Source organism: Leucopleurus acutus, assembly GCF_964270905.1.
Source record: "Leucopleurus acutus genome assembly, chromosome: 1".
In the NCBI taxonomy this organism is placed as follows: Eukaryota; Metazoa; Chordata; class Mammalia; order Artiodactyla; family Delphinidae; genus Leucopleurus; species Leucopleurus acutus.
Window position 1 is genome coordinate 13,947,156 of NC_139142.1, and position 20,877 is coordinate 13,968,032.

Here is a 20,877-nt window from a genome sequence, read left to right on the forward strand (position 1 = left end):
GACTCGCGACTTTCCCAGGGGTGCAGGAGGGCTGAGAAGTAACACCTCGATTATCACCAGGTCTGGGCAGGGATGCCCTGGATATCATGAACAGGCCACCAGGTATCTGAAACTTTTGAGGTTCTAGGGTTCTTGTGGACTTTCAGTGCTGGGACTGCACATAGAAAACCAAGTTCCACTTGAGAAAACCTCTTTCCTTCATGTGTCAAGTGGAGTCAGTTTCTAGTCTCTGATAAAGAATAAAAAGGTGTATAGGTGACAGGGACATTGCTTAGCCCCAGAGTTTCAAGTTTTCAGTCTGCCAGGGTGCCCCGGACAGCCACAGGACAGAAGTCCGACCAGCCAGCTTTCTCATTTAGCAGAGACTAAAACTTTTGCAACTAGCCTCTTATTTCCATTCTGGTAAATCGCTGCTCTAAAACAGGTAAGAAATGATGACTACAGGAACATAACTGAGTTTTTGTTTTGGATACCTCATTTTCCATAGTATTTGTAGAGAAATAGTTGGGAGGCCAGGTGGGCACTTGAAAAAGCAGGAGTCTGTTGGAGATGTTGGCATCTGAGTTGGGGATCCCAGCTGCTCTGAGGACCAGCTGTGTGATTTTGGACAAGTCACCATACCCTTCGGGACCTCCACTTTCTCGTTTGAAAATCGGGGATTATAGTGTCTGTTTTATCACAGAAGTATGGTAAAGATCACATGAGGTGTTTGTGCGAGGGCTTTGAAGATCGACAAGTGTAACATACTACAACTGGTTCTTTGCGTGGACATCAGGCAGCAGGAAAGGTGACTTTGATGTTTAATTAATACTAAAAATCTTCTATTACATTTATTTAGCTATAATTGGGAAGGAGGAGGGCAAGAGTAATTTTCAAAGGGACTTTTTGAGCTCCAAAAATAGAACTCAGAAAACACACATTTGATTTTCCTTTTGGTGTCAAACCACAGCGCCATTGTTATTAGCAGTTTTACAGAATTGTGACCTTCAAGCTTGGTGATATCAAAGACTGAAAGTAAAGCTCCCAGTCTTGAAGGCTTTTAAACAGGCTTTTCAAACTAAAGCACTTTTATTTTGAATTAAGAGCTAATAGAATTGTCCTCTTAAATGAGCACTTGCAAGTTTAAAAGTTGCCTTCCAGGTGGGCTGTAGTAAACAAATGTGTTGAGAGGGCGCTGAAAGCCCTTTTGGGGGCAAATGAGGGGAATCTCTTCATGTAACACACTTTCTGCAGTTAGAGAAATCTAGAACTTACATTTCCCCTAATTGTACATAAGCTGATTTGTGTATATATCTAGGGTCATAATTTACTTTCAGTTTACTGAATTTGTGAATTTTTGCATTTGCTTTAATTTGTAATTCAGTTTTCTCCATGAAGCACACCATATGCCACCATTAATTCTTGCTCGTTGATTTCTTAGGAGATACATGAGTGCATATTCTGATGCAATTGTTGAGGTCTTTTGAAAATCAAATGACTGCGTGTTTTGCCATATGGGCCTTTGTTATTTAAAATAGCATATGATAAAGTAAGAGAAAGCAAAATGCAGAAGGACGTGTTAGGAAAAAAAATCATTGGAAAACTGTTTAAAACATTGTTTTAAACACACAATTTTCAACCTTTTTCTTCTCGGGGGCGCCGTTATATCTTCGGAACGTATCATTACTGATGCCGCACTCTCTTACCGTCTGTGAATGTAGAATATCACAAGTGCACCGGGAGAACCTACGGAAACCAGTTACTGCCCTACGCTTTACACTGGGGCTACAGATGTTAATATCCGCCTTCAATGAGTTCAGTTGTCCCCAATGTTTTTCTTTTAACATCTTAGGCCGGGATTTGACATTAAGCTCCAGTTCATCCGCACCTACCGTGTCTGGTTTTGAAAGAGGACGACGGGGTTTTCGGTTTTCCCGGGGAACCACGGTGCTCGCGAGCCGCCTGCCGTACGTGCGGGCTGCAGACCTGGCCGCCGGCAGGCGCGCGGCGCGCACTAGGACCCAGCAGGGCTCCGGGCCCGGGTGAGAGCCGCGCCGCCGACCCCGGGCGGGCGCCGGGGCTGGAGCCGGGGTTCCGGCCGCGATCGGCTGCAGCTCTGCCGGGAGACGGCGCGACCCGGCGGCGGGGCCACCCGCGAGTCCAGCGCCGCCGCAGCCCCACAATGCGGCCGCGAGAAGCAGAAGGGGGGGCAGGCGATCGAAGGTAACGAAAATGGGGCTCATTTCCTGCCTCCTGACCTTCTGCTCTGGTTCAGCATTGTCACGAGAAGCCCTCACTGTTCAGGCTGCTGCATTTGGGGGCACACTTTGATTTTTTAAGGTGTCCGCCCCCGTATTTCCACCTGGTTTCAGATTGATTTATAGCATGCAGTCCGAATGGGAGAGATCCAGGGCTGGCAAGTTGCATATTTTCATTAGTTTTGTCTCAAAAGTAAGTTCATTTAAAAAAAAAAAGTTTCTCAGGAATTTGTGGATAGTAGTTTTTAAATTTGTTTTTTTAAATAGCAGACAAATGGATAATTTTTAAAAATTATGAAATAATTGATGTAATTCTGTTAATTACTTCCTAGGTCTTTACTTTTGTGGGCTCCCCAGGCATTACTTTTATTTTCAAGGAACTAACGTGTTAAATGTGGAGTTTGGCTCGGGCAGAGTTTACAGCATTGCTGTCGCAAGTGTTTTGCTATCAATTATAAACAGTCAAGTGTTTTGCTATCAATTATAAACAGTGTCAAATCTGTGGGCAGTTTAAACCTCTTTTCAAATACTGTAACTGGTTATCCTGATATGACATATACAGATGAGAGTTTCCTTTGAGGGCAGTCAGAATATTTCTCTTTTTGGAGAAACCTGGTTTTGAGGAGAAAACCATGATTACTGGCTGGGGAGGCTGAAGAGAGTATTTTTCATGCTTTGTTTATACTCTCGGATTTGACATTTGGGAAAGGGAAACACAGTCTTTCTTGGTAGCTTTTAATGGTGGGATTATTAATTTATTTAATTTATTAGTTTCAATTGGTTGGGCTCGGGGAGCCCTCTGTCACAGGATGTGCTTAAGGTGACACATTTGCCAGCAGTTGGGACACATGATTTGCACGTGTAAAATGTGCTTCAGCCGAAAGGTCTGGTCTGCTGGGAGCTCCCATGTGGAGCTGTTGTGGGCAGGGTGCGGCTGGCTCATTGAGGAAAAAGGGAATCATTTTCCTTAGCTAAGGAGACATCCTGTTATATTCCTTTTGTTCCCTGTTTTTCATTGATCGCCAGCGCTGCCTTAGAGAGGGGAGAGCAGCTTGGAGAGCTCGGAAGACTGCACAAATGACTCCAGCCCACTCTGCTCTCACACTGATTGGTCAGTTCGATGAAGACTTAGGGAAACAGTCACCCAAAACCTTCTTTGAAAATCATGCTGTAATTTCAGAGTAGCCTTCTCGTGCCCAGATTTCTGCAAGGTTGATTTTTAATTTGGGTGCAGTTTGCTTGAGATACCTTTGTGTTTAATTTTTTGTTGTTGCTTCTATCCAAAGAAAGTAGGCCATTCTGGTGACAAATTTCTTTGCAGACATCAGCTTTTATAGACATATCACTTTACAATACGTTCTCAATGGTTTCTCCTTGGGAGTTACAGAATGCAAAGTTGTTCAACTTAGAATAATTTTTCCTGTTTTTTTTTTTTTGATCTGAAGAGTTAAATATCACTGTCAGCAGATGGTGCTTAACTGTGTCTTTACTTTGATAATGTAAGTGTCTTGTGCATTATTAGCATGTATCATGCACTAAATTTAAGTCTGTAACAGTGAAAGAAAAAGGCCACGAAGAGCCAACAATCAAAATCAGCTTGCACACTGTTATAAGAAATTGTGGCATCTGGTTTGAGGAGAATGCATTTCAAGTTAAAAAAAAAAGGGCATTCTTCACCTTAAAAGAATGAGTTGGTAAATATTGTGAAATGTTCTACATAAGCGGAAAAATATAAGGCCGGTGGACAACTCCATTTGAGCCTTGAAACACCCCAATTAAAGAAGCACCATCCCAGAAGTTGTTAAATGTATAAACACTTTTCCGATTGGCTTAAAAATTTAGACACAGGAAGTGGATGGTATCTAACAACCGATGAGTAGAGACATGGTTGTCATGGAAACTGAGACGAGTTACCCCCTCCAACACACGTACACTACCATAACCACCATTTAAAAAACAAAAAAACAAAACCTGCATGTCATCACAGATGCCTGGAGAACATGTTGCCTTCTGTAAGCTTTCCCACAGCATCTGTTGAAACCTGAGACCGTGCCTGTCAAATCAAGGTCATTTTACAACAACAACCAAAAATGCAGTCTCCTGGATTTCATAACTGTATTTTTTCTGAAAAGATGTGAGGAAAAGGGCTTAAAGCAAGGAGGAGCACGCCTGCTTACTTTGCATTTTGCTACCTCGGAGTTGCGCCAGGGAAGGCTAAGAAGAATGTATTTGATCACTTAATTGTAGAAGCGAACTGATTTGTAAGTCTACTGTTAGAACAACACTCTGTGGAGCTGTAAAGACTAGGCTGTTACCTGTGGCTGAAGAGTCATTTGGGGACGGTATAATGAAGAGTTTCTGTTTGCAAGAGGCTTCTAACTTGAACTGTTGCAATTGAATTTGAAGAACTGTGGCATTTTGGAGCTTTGCTCTAAGGCTGCCTGTACAGGATAGATGAAGACTCTGTCTGGTGCTTTGGGAAGTATAAGGAAGGGTGTTCTTAGTAGCAAAGCAGGGAAAGGATAATCCTAAACAGAAATAAGGGCTCTTTCAAAACTGCACTTATTATTATTTTGGTTAAAATAATAATGGTTAGAAAAGTTTCCTCTTCTTCTGTGGATGGAGAAGAGTGCTTTAGTTTTTAGGATAATTGAGAGGTTCCCCACCTCAAGGTTGCGAATATTTTCAATATCTTGGTAGTGGTTTTAGTGAGGAGAGTAAAGAAAGGAGAAAAGTTTGGAGATCTCCCCCTTTCACTTTGCTAAGCAAAAAATAACTGAGGAGGCTAAATTTTGAATTTGAGGGTCAACATTGAAGCTTGTAAATATAAAACCGGTGCATTTCTTATATTTCTCTAATCTTGTCAATGGTAGTCTTTAAATTTGACGCGCTTGATATTCATTTAGAAATATCCTTCTTATAATCGTGATGATTTATAGCATGGTATTGCTTAGTCTTAACTGAAAATGGTCCATTTTACATTTCACTTAACTAACACTTTGGTCTTTTTAAAAAGCAGAAAATTTCCCTTGTTTTCATAAACTAATTGCATGGTGGCAGGGGAGAGGAGGTAGAAAGAATCCTAACTATACTGTAATATTTATTTAATATTCTGCATCTATGCCATAGGAAATACAGACGTTAGAAGCAATAGAGCATCATTGGGGTGATTTAGCATGTACTTCATGATCCCCTCTTGTCAAATATTTAACTGATTGAGATTCGGTGAAAAAGGTTAAGCTTAGTGGCACAACTGTTCTCTTTTAGCAAAGGATTTCCTGTAGGGAGCTTTCTTATCTTCAACTATGTTCATTGGCAGGAAACATGTCAGTTGCTTGTTTTTACAAACTGAAGGAAATGAATGGGATTTGTTAGTTTCTAGAATCTGCCTTCATGCTCCATTGTCTGTCAAATAGTTTGCTCAGAACAGTTCATTTTTAAATGGACTTTGGAGGAGTACAATTAAATTACTCCAAATCTTTGGCATTTCTGTTCATTTATTTTTGACTCTGAGATTAGAAACATTGGTCATTATACTGCTATGGACAATTTATTTGACCAACACACAAGATGTTCAGTAAAATTCCAATTCATTTTCAGTTGTCAGATATATAGACATTAACTGAAGTTGGCGTTTTTTGATGATGATGCCAAATTTCTAATAATTAGCCCAGAATACCAACCAAATGCCAGTTCTGTGGAGAGGTAAAGGGAAAGAGTCAGCTTCATTCTTCTCTTGCTTGTGACAGTAAAATCCATAAAGATTACATGTCAGGTGTATGCCTCCTTTGCTGATGGAGTGGGGGAGAGTTGGAATTTGGGGAGGGGCTATAGCTAAAGCCAGGCTAGAGTCCGTATGAGAAAAACGAATCTTAACCTTGAAAAGATTTATTGTGCAAAACTCTGGATTACTTTTTGAATATTATAAATAAATATATTTAATAGTTTCAATTCATGTATGTTTCAAATTCTGGAAGAGGAAACAGGGTGAGGTTCTTTAAAGGAAAATAAGTACAGAAACCTCCGTTTGAAGGGAACAGCCGGGGGAGGGGGTTAAGAGAGCCTAAGGGAGGGCACCATTTGTTGCGATGGTTTTCACACATTTTTTGAAGACATCATTTTGGTTTTATATTTAGCACCAAATGGAGTCTTATGCAAGACCCTAATATATGAGTGGAATAAAACCAGAGCTGCTCTGGGGGAACCAAGAGCTGGGAACCCAGAATCTGCTCTTTTCTCCTGGGCTGTGCCTGGGGCACACCCTAGGACCCTAGTATCCCTGTGAACTGTTTGAAAACCACTGCTTTTAAAGTGCCCCAAATATTCTCTAAGGAAGGCCCCGAGGGAATTGCTTGCAGAGTCCTGGAACTTCTGAGCTGAAGAGAGAACTTTTGCCTTGACAATTTAAGAGGGCACTTGTGCTCAGAGGAGGAAGAAGGAATGGCAGACAATGGGCTCTAATAAGACATTCTGTATATAGCGCTAGGCTGGACTGGCTATAAGTATGAAAGAGCCCTGGTTCCATCTGTAATAAGGGAAGGGGAAAGGACTTTTTTTTTTTTTTTTAACATCTTTATTGGAGTATAATTGCTTTACAATGGTGTGTTAGTTTCTGCTTTATAACAAAGTGAATCAGCTATACATATACATATATCCCCAGGAAAGGACGTTTTTAAAGGGCCCCCTTTCCGCATAAGTTACAGGAACATCATGCAGAGGTGTTTGAGATTAGTCGATTCTCATTGTCCTGGAATGTGTGGGTTTATTCTAGTGCCACCTCAGGATCTGTTATATCACTGTTACAATATCTGTCAGTGAAAATTATTTCATATTAAGTGTCATTCATGAAATGAAAGTTTGCCAAGCTATATAATCTGCTTGGCAGACGCGGTAGTGTTTTGAGTGTTGAGTAAAATGATAACACATGGATGATATTTGAATATCATCAAACATATTCAGATTATCTCTTCTATTCTGAGATTTACTGAAATGGCAGTATTGGGATTGAGTTCAGTTCCCCTTGTTTACATCCCAGAGGCCATAAATATTAAGATTTCTAGGGGTGGCGGACAGAGGGATCCCCTTCACTTCCACTCCTAATTTTCACAACCCCTTGATTCACATGTGCTCGGTTACAAGCAGCAGGGACTTCACGCAGACGGTCTCAACAGCATTGTGCTTCTCAGGGTCACAGCAAACCTCCTTGCATTGTTTCTTGGAGGCTGCACAGTTGGGGAGTTTATAGAAGTAGAAAGGACAGCCCCCTGTCTGCATGCTCCTATTACTTCCACTGTGCTTGCCATGCTTCTAGTACCTGTGTGGGTCAGAGATGGCGATTAAAATAATCAATATTCTGGGAAGCCACAGATCTTCCCACAATTTGTGCCGGAACTTTTTCTTTCTTTAAAGAAAATGTTTCCTCTAGAAAGATAAAACTAGTATAAGCACAAAATAGTTGGCCGTGGTAGTGGATGAAAATGACTGTGGTTAACTTTTGTTTGTTGAATTGGGTTGAATAAAGCTTTTCACGTTTAGGCTGTTTAAAGCTATCTTATTCCTCCTCTCACTTGCATTTCAAAGAAAAATGAGTGTGTACAGCCATAGAAAACCAACAGAGCTGTCCCAAGGCGTATTCATAATAATAGACCAGTGACTCTCCTTGAGTGAGCACTTATACTCCGATGTTCTTGGGGACTTTGTTTTGGAACTCAAGGATGCTTCCAATTACCAGGACCTTGCTGAAGTTGTTAATGGAGGGCTCCACATATTACAGAGTGTGTCTGCTACCTTTGCGGATGTCACTTTCTTAAGATTCAGACAGTAGTAAGTCCTACTGGAAGAGGTGATTTTAGAATATCATACAAGGTTAGATTTTAGATCACCTCACATTTCTCTTTAAAGTCTGAAATGTTCTAATTTGGCAAACTCAACATTTTTGCAGCCTGTAAAATGAAAACAGTTACCATTTAATGACTAGTGAATAAGGTCTCTAAGTTAAGACAGTCGTAGTGTTGCGTGGGATTGGATTTAGCATTTAGAATGGTCTCTCGGAAAAGAAATAAGTTGCTCATGGTAAGTTTGGCAACATTGGATAATATAGAAAAGTCACATCCAACTGATAAGGGGTTTTTGTTTATCAGGTGCTGCCCCTATTAATTATTATAATAATCTAGTATTAATATAATATTACTACTACTACTAATAAATAATGATAATATGCAGTAATGTCCCTTCACAGATGAAGAAACTGAGGTAACTATGTTTCCAGGCCACACACTCTTTGGTACAAGTAGTTCTCACCCTCAGACCCCCTGACTCCAAGTTCCAGTCATTTTCTGTCCCACTGGCTACCTTACAACTGCTCCTCTGTTTCTATTCCAGGGTTGATAACTCCCCCTTCTCTGCTTGAAATGGAGTCTCCTCCTGGGAAAAATTGTGAGGGGTGGAAAAATATTGTGATTTTGGCAAGAAGTAGGGTTTTGCTTCTTGACATTCTGTGTTCCCATGTTTGACCATCAATGATGGGAGGAAACTTTTTAGTTCCCTTGTCAGAGCTTACCTTCCTTAATTTATTTTCATCTTTTCCTTCTTTGAATGAATTTTTTAAAATTAATTAATTAATTTTTGGCTGCATTGGGTCTTCATTGCTGCGCGCGGGCTTTCTCTAATTGCGGCGAGCGGGGGCTACTCTTCGTTGCAGTGCGCGGGCTTCTCATCGTGGTGGCTTCTCTCGTTGCGGAGCACGGGCTCTAGGCACGCAGGCTCAGTAGTTGTGGCGCACGGGCTTAGTTGCTCCGTGGCATGTGGGGTCTTCCCGGAGCAGGGATTGAACCTGTGTCCCCTGCACTGGCAGGCGGATTCTTAACCACTGCACCACCAGGGAAGTTGCCATCTTCATCTTTTGAAATTCCCTTCATGCATCCCTGAGCACATTCACCTAGTTGGTGAACGAAGGGCTCTTACCACAGGGATATGATTTTCTTTAATTACCCAAATATTACACTTAGAATTTCTGTTGGTGGCATCCAGAAAACAGATTTCCTAGACAGTGTTCTCTTTATAATTCCTATGAACTGCTCAAGAAACTCAGAGATGCAAATTCAATGATACCTCCTTTATTTTTTTTGGAATAAAAAACAAGTGGCTTAAGTTGTCAGATTAGGAGAGTGTTGGGTATCTCCTTCTTGAGACCCCCTTACTTGTAAATCAAACAAACTCCACATAGGTTTATATAGACCAAGTGAAACTGGGTTAGTCTGACTTTCTCATCTAAGCCAGGAGCTCTGCTCTCATTCTGGCAAAGGGGAAAACGACAAGTTAAATCTTCACCTGGGCACCCCACTATGCCTGGTATGTATGTGACCGGTTGGAACTAGCAATGGAACCGATGTGGACATTTTCAGTGATGCAGGTGCCTGGTACTTTCTAATTCTCTGGAAGACTTCAGGTAGATGATCAGCACTTGAATGGAACTAATTCATATTTCACACGTGTACTTTCACAGATCTCACATGTGAAGTCATTTTAAAGAATTGATCTAGGGACGTGTTCAATATATATATATGCACCGATTTGGGGGAACGAATCACCCACCCATTCATTCAATGAACAGTTATTGCGTGCCTACTGCATATAAGCGACTGTGCCCTGTGATAGGGAACTAAAGGGGAAGAAATCACTGGCAGAGTCAACCTTCTGTTCCCTAACTCTGAGTGGCTTCTTAAACTGTAAGTATCCCCAAAGTTGGCCCTATTGAAGTTTATATTCTAAGCTGATGTCGACAGATTGAAGTGACGCCCTCCCTGAGTTCCTCTCTCCAGGTGTAAGTGCAAGGAGGATTCCAGGGAGGGTAGTTTACTTGGGAGACGATCCCAGGAGGACAGCAGTAGGGGACGCGAGTGGGAGACTCATCTATGCCCCCACACCCCGCCCCCTCCACCTCCATCCCCGGTTACACTGTGAGGGGCGCCTAGGCGCGCTGAGAGCTGGTGTCCAGCATGTCGCTTCTAGGCACTGGTTGATGACTCAGGAGACGTTGATTCCCAGCACTTAAGGTTGGTGCGTGAGCTTTTGCCAGACAAGGTCCTCAGGGAGGTTCTTGACACCTCTGGTCGAGGTGAAGGTTGGACTGGTGGCGCTGAGTAGTGAGGCCTGAAGGGGACGTGGGCCGGGCACCAGCAGCCTCTACAATGCTCTCCACTTCTCAGCTCCTTCCACAGTCTTGGAACTGAGAATGCTTTACAAGAGTCATTTTTAGTGGTCCTCTGAACTTCAAAATGAAGATCCTGAGAAAGTGGTTTTTCGGTCTGAGAAATGGGAACAAGAGAAGGACATAAGCTCTGAGTCTAAGCATTCAGGCAGAAATTTTCAATAAGGGCACTTATTTTGTTGTGTATGTTTTTGTTTTGGTTTGGTTTTTCTGTGTTACAACCATTATCCTTGTTTCCCAGGTTGGGAAACTTGGACAGCCACTTGTTTTACATGCCAGGTATCTCATTTATCACCAGGGCTCCTTGCTGCTTTCTTTGAAATCCACCTCATGGTCATCTCCTCATCTTGAGTTCCAGTGCCTCACTCTGAGAATACTGCTGGGAACCTCCGAGGTGCTCTGTCCCTCCTGGCCCCTTTCCTTCCTCTGTCCTCCTGAAGACTTCTGTCCCTAAACTACTCTGGAAGTTAAGGGCTTTGAAGTTAGACTTCTTGCTTTCAAACCTACTTACAACTGTGTGACCTTAACCTCAGGCTCAGTAATGTGAAATAAGACTCATTAATGTGGAAATCCTGAAAGGATGCTTGTGAAAGCTAATGATAAACCGTTGACAGACAGCCTGATGCATAGTTGCAACTTAAATTATTGTAGCTATTTTTATTTTTACGTTGTTATTGTTGTGTTATGTCCCTCATCTACTAAGAACCTATGCGGGCTCCCTGTTGCTCTCCTTACCGAGTCTGTCCTCCTCTGCCTAACTTTCAAGACCTTCTATAATCTGGCCGTCCCCATTAGTGCTCAGGAAATGCCCCCGGATCTGGTCAGGGTTCATTCATCCCTGAACTTGCCTTATTCCTTCTAGCTCCCCTGACTTTGTTCATATTGTTCCCTGACCACAACCTTCTTCTTCCCCGCTTCACATGTTGTAGGGTCACCAGTTTCACCCACTCTGCAACTGTGAGGTGCAGAAAAATGCAATTTGTCTATTTTGTCTGCAGCAAACCTTCCTCCCAGCAAACACCCTTCGGTTATCAGGAAAAAGAATAATAACTTTTGATCCCGTCTATTTAAAAACTTAGTTTGATCTGATAATCCAAATAGTCCCTTAAGATAATTCTCAGTCTTCCTAGGAAAACAATATCCCTTCCTTCCTGTTGTTCCCTTTCTTTGCCGGTGATGTCAGAGTGTGAGGAAGGGGTGTCTCGTGTACTCTTATTTCTTACAGAGGACTAGCGAATCTGTCTCCTTAGTTACGGTGGCCTTGACTCTCAGAGGCTGGGTCTCTTGCCATGGTGTTGCTTGTTCTGTATTAGCAGATGAAGTCTGTGGCTCTTATAACACATAGTCCAGTCCAGTGGTTTCCAAAGATTCAAAGTAAAACACAGATATATTTTCATGAGATTCCAGTAAGCATATGTGGACAGGTGATACAAAAGTTTTTACAAAATAACCTGTATAGCTGAAATAGAAATTTTACAAGGTATTATTATCCTTTTTATACTTGATGTACTCAGATCTTTTCCATTCTATTTTATTTAATGAAAAAAAAACCCCCCAAAACAAAAAACCACACTTGGGACCCAATAAGTGACCCACAGTTTGCAAAAAAAGTTGATCTGGTCATCCTCTTGGCTTTGTCAGAACCTGACGTGTCATCCCCTGCTGGCTGGGTCCACCCTTAGCTCCCACTGGCAGCAAACTCTGAGTATGTGTGACACCATCCATCAAGCCCACTGGCCTGGTGGTCCTTGCAAGGGGTCCACTACTCAGTCCACAGTCTACCCGAGGCACTCCACCACACAGCTCCCTCTGTTTGATCAGGCTGCAGTGCTGGGCTGAGGAAGCTGTGTTCCAGGCTGGTGCAGACCCTCTCTTCCTAGGGCTCTGGATGATGGAGGGGAATGGACACAAACACATCCCTCTGCACTCAGGGGTAGCTCCTCTATCAAGAGGCAGAATCCACTGTCTTCTTCTCTTATCTCCTTTTTCCTTCCCATCGTTAACTGGACCCAGAAAGAGGTGGGCTTTTCTTTCACTTCCCCTCCACCATCTTATCCTTCTACCATCCAGGCAGAAAGATTAGCAACTTCACTGTCACTCATGGAAGAAAGCAGTATCTTCTGTAGCGTCAGGTCAATTCTTTGAGCTGGGTCCTCCAGACTGCTGCTAATAGGTGAAAATCCTGTCCCAGGAGAAAGCCTGATTTTCAAGGCTATGGAATTTCTGCCTATGGCAGAGTGAACTAGTTTCCCACCTATGTCCATTAACTACATTTCTAAGACTCCCTTGCAGCTAAGAATGGCAAAATTTGGGCTTCCCTGGTGATGCAGTGGTTAAGAATCCGCCTGCCAATGCAGAGGACAGGGGTTTGAGCCCTGGCCCGGGAAGATCCCACATGCCGTGGAGCAACTAAGCCTGTGCACCACAACTACTGAGCCTGCACTCTAGAGCCCGCGAGTCACCACTACTGAGCCCGTGTGCCACAACTACTGAAGCCCGAGCGCCTAGAGCCCATGCTCTGCAACAAGAGAAGCCACGACAATGAGAAACCTGCACACCGCAACAAAGAGTAGCCCCCCCGCTTGCCACAACTAGAGAAAGCCCGCGTACGGCGTTGAAGACCCAACACAGCCAAAAAAATAAAAACAAATAAATAAATAAATTTATAAAAAAAAAAAGAATGGCAAAATTCTAGCCACTTGGATGTGAGTAGATGTGAAGTATGTTGTTTCTGGTTTGTGCCCTTGTTTTTCTTTATAATTTTACCACATACTTTTTAAATCCTGAAACTGTATATAGTTTAGTTGCACACGATTTCATATAGATGGAAACATTATATATATATACACACCCACACACCATTTGTAGTATATATAGATATATAGTATAGATACCTATGTATTTATATATATGTAAACATATGTTGTGTGTATATTTATGTCTACAGTTACATCTGTAAACAGATGGATTTTTTTTTAAGTGAACACACCTATGTAACCAGCACTTATGTTAATAAATAGAATGTTAACTTCACCCAAGAGGTCCCCTTATGCCCCTAAGGCACTATCTTTTGCAAGATGACCACTATCCTAATTTTTTTTTTTTTAATAAATTTATTTATTTTTGGCTGCATTGCGTCTTCGTTGCTGCACATGGGTTTTCTCTAGTTGCGGTGAGTGGGGGCTACTCTTCGTTGCAGTGCGTGGGCTTCTCATTGTGGTGGCTTCTCTTATTGCGGAGCATGGGCTCTAGGCACACGGGCTTCAGTAGTTGCAGCATGTGGGCTCAGTAGCTGTGGCATACGGGCTCAGTAGTTGTGGCTCTCAGGCTCTAGAGCACAGCCTCAGTAGTTGTGGCACAAGGGCTTAGTTGCTCCGTGGCATGTGGGATCTTCCTGGACCAGGGCTCAAGCCCATGTCCCCTGCATTGGCAGGCGGATTCTTAACCACTGTGCCACCAGGAGAGTCCCTATCCCAATTTGATCTATTTTTTTACTGAGGGAAGTGTATTAAAAGTCTCTCAGTAAGGTGGTAGATTATCAAATTTTTTATTATTATGAAGTAGTGCACTTTAACTCTCATAATGCTTTTTGTCTTAAAGCATATTTTGTCTGGTGTCCATGCAACAATACTAGTCAACAGTAGGATATAATAGCTTCTTCATTATTAGTTCTTGCTCTTTGTTTTCCTTTCTTTGTTTTTTCAAACTCTTTACATCTGTATTTTATTTTATTTCGTTTTCTATTTTTTGGCTGTGCCGCAGAGCATGCAAGATCTTAGTTCCCTGACCAGGGATCGAATCCATGCCCCTTGCAGTGGAAGCGAGGCATCTTAACTACTGGACTGCCAGGGAAGTTCCTACATCCTGTATTTTAGCTGTATCTTTTGTAAATGACATAACACTGGGTATTGTTTTTATGCAGTCATACATATCTTTTAAATGAAATATGTAAGCATTTATATTTATTGTAATTTCAGATTGATTTCAGTTTATTCTTTCATGTTATTTTATTCTTTCCATTTGTCCTACCTCTTCATGTTTCTTTTTCTTTCACCTCTTGCCTTCTTTTGAATTGATTAACATTTTTTCCTTATTTCATGTATTATTCTATAGTACTTTGGAAGTTTTACACTCTATTATTATTCTTTTAGCGGTTCTCTAGAAATTTAAGCATGCATACTTAAAAGTCTAAAGTGAATCATTATCTTTTCTCTCCTCCTAAACAATGCAAGGAGCTTAGACCATTTAATTCCAGTCATTACCACCTCTCACACCTCCCCCTGCTAGCTTGGGTCCCATTTTTGCCCAGTGTTTTAGTTTTATCTTGTGGTTTTTTTTAGCTTCGTGGGTTAGACATTATCATTTAAAAATAGAAATTTGTTCAGATTTACCTACATATTTATTACTTTCTTTGCTTATAATTTCTTCCCCGACTTGTACTCCCCTACCCATCACTTCTCTTCATAGATTTCGTTAAGTAAGGATCAATTGAGGGAGACCTATTTTACTTACTGTTTGTTGGAAAATTCTAATTCTTTCCTTTTTTTCCTTAAAATATAGTTTTGCTAGGTATAAAATTCTGGTTACTTTCTTTCAACACATTAAAGATGTTCCGTTGTCTTCTGACTTCTGCTGCTAAGAAATCAATACTCAATCTAATTGCCATTTGTCTTGGAAGGTATTTGGTTTTCAAGGAAACCTTATAACTGCTTTGAAGATATTCTTTTTATCTTTGGCATTCTGCAGTTTTATTATAAAGTGTCTATAGATGTGAATTTCTTTTTTATGTATTTATTTTGCTTTTGTGAATTTGTGGATTGATTTTTTTCATCAATTCTGGAAGGTTCTCAGAGTATTGTTCCTGCTTAGTACTCTTTTTTCTACTTCTGGATTTTAGATTAGGTATATGTTAGACTTCTGTTGTCTTCTCTATGTATTAACCTCTTTTTCATATTTTCTGTCTATATAATATCTTTATATGCTACAGTCGATAATTTTTTCAGTCCTTTTTGTTTCTTGTATCTAACCTGTCTAATCTTGCTCATAGTTTATATACTTGTGTCCTTCTATTATTTTTTAAACATTTATTTTATATTGTGCATCTGATAATTTTTTAGACTTTTAAAAAACTGAAATAGAGTTGACATACAATATTGTTAGTTGATAATTTAAAAATTTGATGTCTATGGGTTCAGTTCTACTGTCTCTTATTTCTGCTAGTTTTTGTTCATGATGCTTTGTTTCTATATGCATGTGTGTGTTTGTGGTTTTTATTTTACTTTGTTTTATTTTACTGTGACCTTATTTTTTTTACTTTATCAATGAGAATAATTTGAGGTTTGAATTGAAGGTGAGTTTCACTAGATTTTGCATTTGTTTCTCCCAAGTGCCTGGGATCATCACCAATCTGCAAAGCAAGGACTTAAAAATTCTCAACTAGAGGTTTGGGGACCGACCATACAATCAATTCATACTCAAAACCCATGTAAGGATTGTCTTACGGTTATAAATGTTCAGTAAAGACTTCCTCCCCTCTACTGAGCACTGATTTTTGAGACAGGCAATTCTGGTAGCCTTTTGGAGTCCTATCTTTAGCAGGACACCTCCTATTACACTTTGTACCTTGGTGGGCCCTGGCTTTGTCAGTGCCAGCAACTTTATCACTGACCCTTATGCCCTGCTAACTTGTAAAAACAGAAGCCTAAGTTAGCATTTCAAACTATTTTTGAGGACATGTTTTGTCCAGCATTTTTGATTGTTTTCAGAAGATTTTAAAGGTATCTATTCTGCCATATTGCCAGAAAAAGAACTATTCTTTCTCTTTGTATTCCTTATTGAATAATGCTAATAGTCCCTGAAACATATGAATGCCTCTGGGCAACTAGGGTGTGCAAAAAACATATGAATGTCTCTGGGCAACTAGGGTGTGCAAAAAACAGTAGAGGAAAAGCACAGTCATTATTTTCAAAATATTACCTCCTGACACACATATTCCAGGGTAATTTAAGCCCTAACTTGTATTAGTTGAGGTAACACTAGTTGCTTCAATAAACCCAACGTAGTGCAGTGAATCAAAACAATAGATGTTTATTCCTTATATGTCCAAAATGGGTATCCCTGATTAAAGAATGGCTCTGATTCAGGTGGTGATTTAGGGAATGAGCCACTTTCCTTCCTATGGCTCTGCCATTGTCAGTCTATGGCTCCCAAGGTCATTGTGCTTATTTGGATCACACTGGCAAAAAAGCAAAGAATGTGTAGACTCCTGAGTGGCATGTTTTTACTAGCCAGCCCTAGATGTGGCACATTCCACTTCCTTTCCCATTCTATTAGCTAATACTTGGTAAGATTGCCGCATCTGACTGCAAAGAGGGGTTGCTGGGAAAAGTAGTCTGGATGTGTGTCTAGGACAAAGAAGAAACAGGTTTAATAAATAACCGTCTGTCTCTGCCATGTAGTTCCTCCGTGGAACTTCAGCCCAACCTGATTTCTCACTTCTCTGAGCTCCTGTTTCACTTATAATCAAGGCCACCAACTTTAGGACCTAGTTCTCCTGAATTATTTCATGTTTGTACAGTTTAAATCCCCAACTATAGAATAACTTCCTTGAAGGTGTGAATTTTGTGCTCAACTTTTTTTTTGTGGTACGCGGGCCTCTCACTGTTGTGGCCTCTCCCGTTGCGGAGCACAGGCTCCGGACGCGCAGGCTCAGCGGCCATGGCTCACGGGCCCAGCCCCTCCGCAGCATGTGGGATCCTCCCGGACCTGGGCATGAACCCATGTCCCCTGCATCGGCAGGCGGACTCTCAACTACTGCGCCACCAGGGAAGCCCTGTGCTCAACTTTTGAAAATGTCCTCTACCACTCAGTTTTGAACATGCTGTATGCTCTTAAAAAAAAAAAAAATTAAACCTCTGAATGAAAGGAGAAGGTTCTTGTTGTAACATATTTAGGGATGTAGCGTTGTGGTCTGCAACTTACTCATTATGTTAAGCCTTCAACTTTTCTTCTTAGATTTGAAATATGTTGAAATAAAAATTTGGAGAAAACCCCAAACGTCGGGAGTCTGGAGGGGGCACTACAAACAATAGTTGCATTTCCATGGGGGATCAGTTCAATCTGTCTCGGTAGCTTCTTCTGCACTGTTGAAATCAGCCTTTTCAGCTGTCTCTGGGTTGTTATGAGAATTCATTCAGTCATTCTGAAAATATTTGTTGAGGTCTACAGAGTGCTAGATATTGTTGAGAGGCAGGGCATTGGGAGATGAGCAACACAGATAAGATTCTGCCCTATAGGGGGTTGGATGAGGAGGTGCAGACAAACTGCTTTGAGTGGAAAAAGACCTTTATAGTTGGCTTTGTGATTGATATAGTGATGGTGAGGTTCTAGTTATTTGTATGATGTGGGGAAAAAAAGGCTTGTTGCTGTCTCAAGCCCTTAAGTAGAGACCTAGCCCTCCCTTTTCCTTTGGCTTTAGGTCTTGCTTAAGGAGGCCAACCTTTCTCCAGGCTAGTATTTAACAACAAGCAGAGGAATTTAGCTCTTGAATATTCTTCAGAGCCACAGATAATCTCAGCTAAACTGGGCCTTAGGTTATTGGCCTCAGTATCACTCTTTACTTGAGTTTAACTCATAACTTTGTTGCTAGGCTCGATGTTTTCAATGCTTCATTTTATTTTCTGTTGCTATTGGTCTTAGTAAATGAGAATGACATATGGACCTGAGTTAAATTGTTGGAATCATAATTTGCTTTCATTGAGTAGTTTTCTTTCTCTACTGCACTGTACTGTGGATGGGAAAATGCACTGACATCTTAGAAACTCTAACTAATCTATTATCCATCTGCTCGGATGCAAACACAATGCATGTGGCAAATTACTTTATATGCTGATAAAGCCTGTGCTTTGGAAAAATGTTGTGCTGTTTATATACAAAACATTGTTTTGAATCAAGCCATCTAAAATATGCAGATGAAGAAAAGGAAGTGTATTCTGAATACAACAAAATTCCAGGAAGGGTCAGGCTGCAAAATACAAGATGTGGTGAGTCTGTAATTAGGTATTGACCATGTTTTATTCGACTGAGCAGCTTCTTGGGCTTAGCTCTGACATTGGTCAGAGAATAGCTTTCCAGCCCAAAGGAGTTCACGTTAGAAGATGACCTAGGTGGATAATATAGCTCCCTCAAAAGCCAAGGCAGAGCTAGCCTTTCACTTCACTTATTATGTTGTTTCCTTCATGGAACAGGGCATAGAATTTCTGGCAGATGAGAGTAGAGGACAGAATTTCTAATAAGAGAGATGAAGTTGGGGGGGGTACACAGTGCTTTTTTTGAAAATTATGTTCATTTTCTTCTCAACTCTAAGGCTTCTCTCTTATCTTTTTAGAAAAAATGCTCTCTTGTTTGGAAGAGTTTCCAAAACTACTCTTTTAGAGGTACCAACTGTCAGCCAAGGACATTAATAAGATGTAGAGCCCATGAACTAGCAGGCTGGGTAGGATAGTTAAGTTCTTCTACTGATACAATGAGCTACTGAATGGTGTCTTCTCATATTGAACAAGGGCTCATTTGTCTCCTTAATACCAAATATTCTGTCACGACAAAGGGTAGGGACAAAATCTCCACATTCTTGATATGGCCAACGTGAATTTTAAATTAATTTATAGTTTTTAAGCGAAGTACTCCATGCATTATTATTGGGGTGACCATATATCTTGATTTGTTTGTGATCGTTTGGGTTTGTGCCTATTGCCCCAGTGTAATGACTAATACTACCTCTTTTCATTTTCAAAAGCATCCTGATTTGTATGATAAATGATGGTCACCTTACTTACAAGGGTAGTCAATATGTCTAGCAATAGTAGATCCAGTCTGTTTAGAGACCAACTCTTCTGCTGAGAAAAGATGCTTAAAATTAAAAAGAAAGAAAAAAAAAAAGAAGTCAGTTTGGAAGCATTGGAGAGCCATCAAGGCAATGAGGAATAGCAGAGCTAAGATTTGGGGGCAGGAAAGTCCCTTCATCTAAGAGGTGAGCCCAGCTTTTGTATCTTCTTCTAGAGACAATTATCAATTCCAAAAGTAGTGGCTAAGAGACTAAAAACTTAACAGAGCTTTCAACAAACTCATGGGGTTAGGTAGTCAAGTCCTGCCAAGGAGCACAAACCCTAGTAAACAACCTCAGTTTTCATTTGGAGCTCTGAATCAAGATGAACCAGAAATAGAAAAACTCTCACAGGGACTGAAGCCAAAAATGAAATATTTTCAGATTAGTGTCACTAGCTTAGATGCCTGCCAGAAGCCAAAGCAAAAATCCTCTCTGGAGGAAGATACATCTTCCAGAGCCTCATGTTCACTAGAGTTTTTCATGTACTATATCTGTCACCCAATGAAAAATAACTAGATATGTGAGAAAATGAGACATAATCAAAAACCAAGAAAAAAATTTGACAACTAAGATATACCTACAAGGGATCCAGATAGTGAATTAATTAGATATAGTCTCTAAAATAACTATGATTAATATATTCAAAGAATTAAAAGATTTAAAAACTTGCCAGAGAACTGAAAATTATAAGTAAAAACCTAGAACTGAAAAATATAGTTACTGAAGTTAAAATCTAAATAGATGAACTTTTTGGGGTGATGGAAATCCTCTAAGACTGAATTATGGTGATGGTTGCACAACTGAATTAACATACTAAAATCATTGAATATACATTTACAGTAGGTGCATTTTATGGTATGAAAATTATACTTTAATAAAGTTGTTAAAAAATGGATGGATTAACCAGATGTAGTTGAAGAGAGAGTTAGTGAACTAGAATATAAGGCAGAAGAAAATACCCAAATAAAGCACAGAGAGGCAAAATAATGGAAAGTAATTTGAAAGATTTGTGAAATATAGTAGAAAGGCCTCATATACAAATAATTGGAGTTTCAGTAGGTAGGGAGAGAGAAAATGGAACAGGAGAAATAATTGGGGGAAAAAAATGACTGAGAATTTTCCAAAACGAACAAATGACACCGAGCCACAGAATGAAGACGCCCTAAGACACCAAGCAGGGGCTGTATAAAGAAACTTCACCTAGGAACAACACAGTGCGATTTCTGAAAATAAAAACAAAGAGAAAAGCTGAAAAGCAGTCAGGGCTGGAAGAGTGGGTACCTTTTGTCTTCAAAGGAGCAACAATAAGATTGACAGCTGACTCACTGAACCAGTAAAGTCAAAAGGGAATGGATGATATCTTCAAGTTGCTGAAAGAAAACAATTGTTAACCATGAATTCTATATTTACCTAAAAGGATTTTCAGAAAAAACTAAAACTATTTTAAAAAATTATTATGAGCACATTTATCCTAAAGAAAATACTGAAAGGCATCCTTTGGACAGAAGGAAAATTATCCCAGATGAAAGCTCAGAGATGAGGAATGA

At 40.5% G+C, this 20,877-nt stretch overlaps 1 protein-coding gene across 1 annotated transcript in view; it reads left to right on the forward strand.

The window, feature by feature from the left end:
• The first annotated feature begins 2,072 nt into the window (after positions 1-2,072).
• Positions 2,073-20,877, forward strand: part of FOXN3 (forkhead box N3) — a 400,969-nt gene continuing 382,164 nt past the window's right edge. Inside the window, exon 1 of the mRNA XM_082851618.1 lies at positions 2,073-2,202. The gene's annotated coding sequence lies outside the window, so the exon portion shown is untranslated. The remainder of the gene's footprint in view (positions 2,203-20,877) is intronic.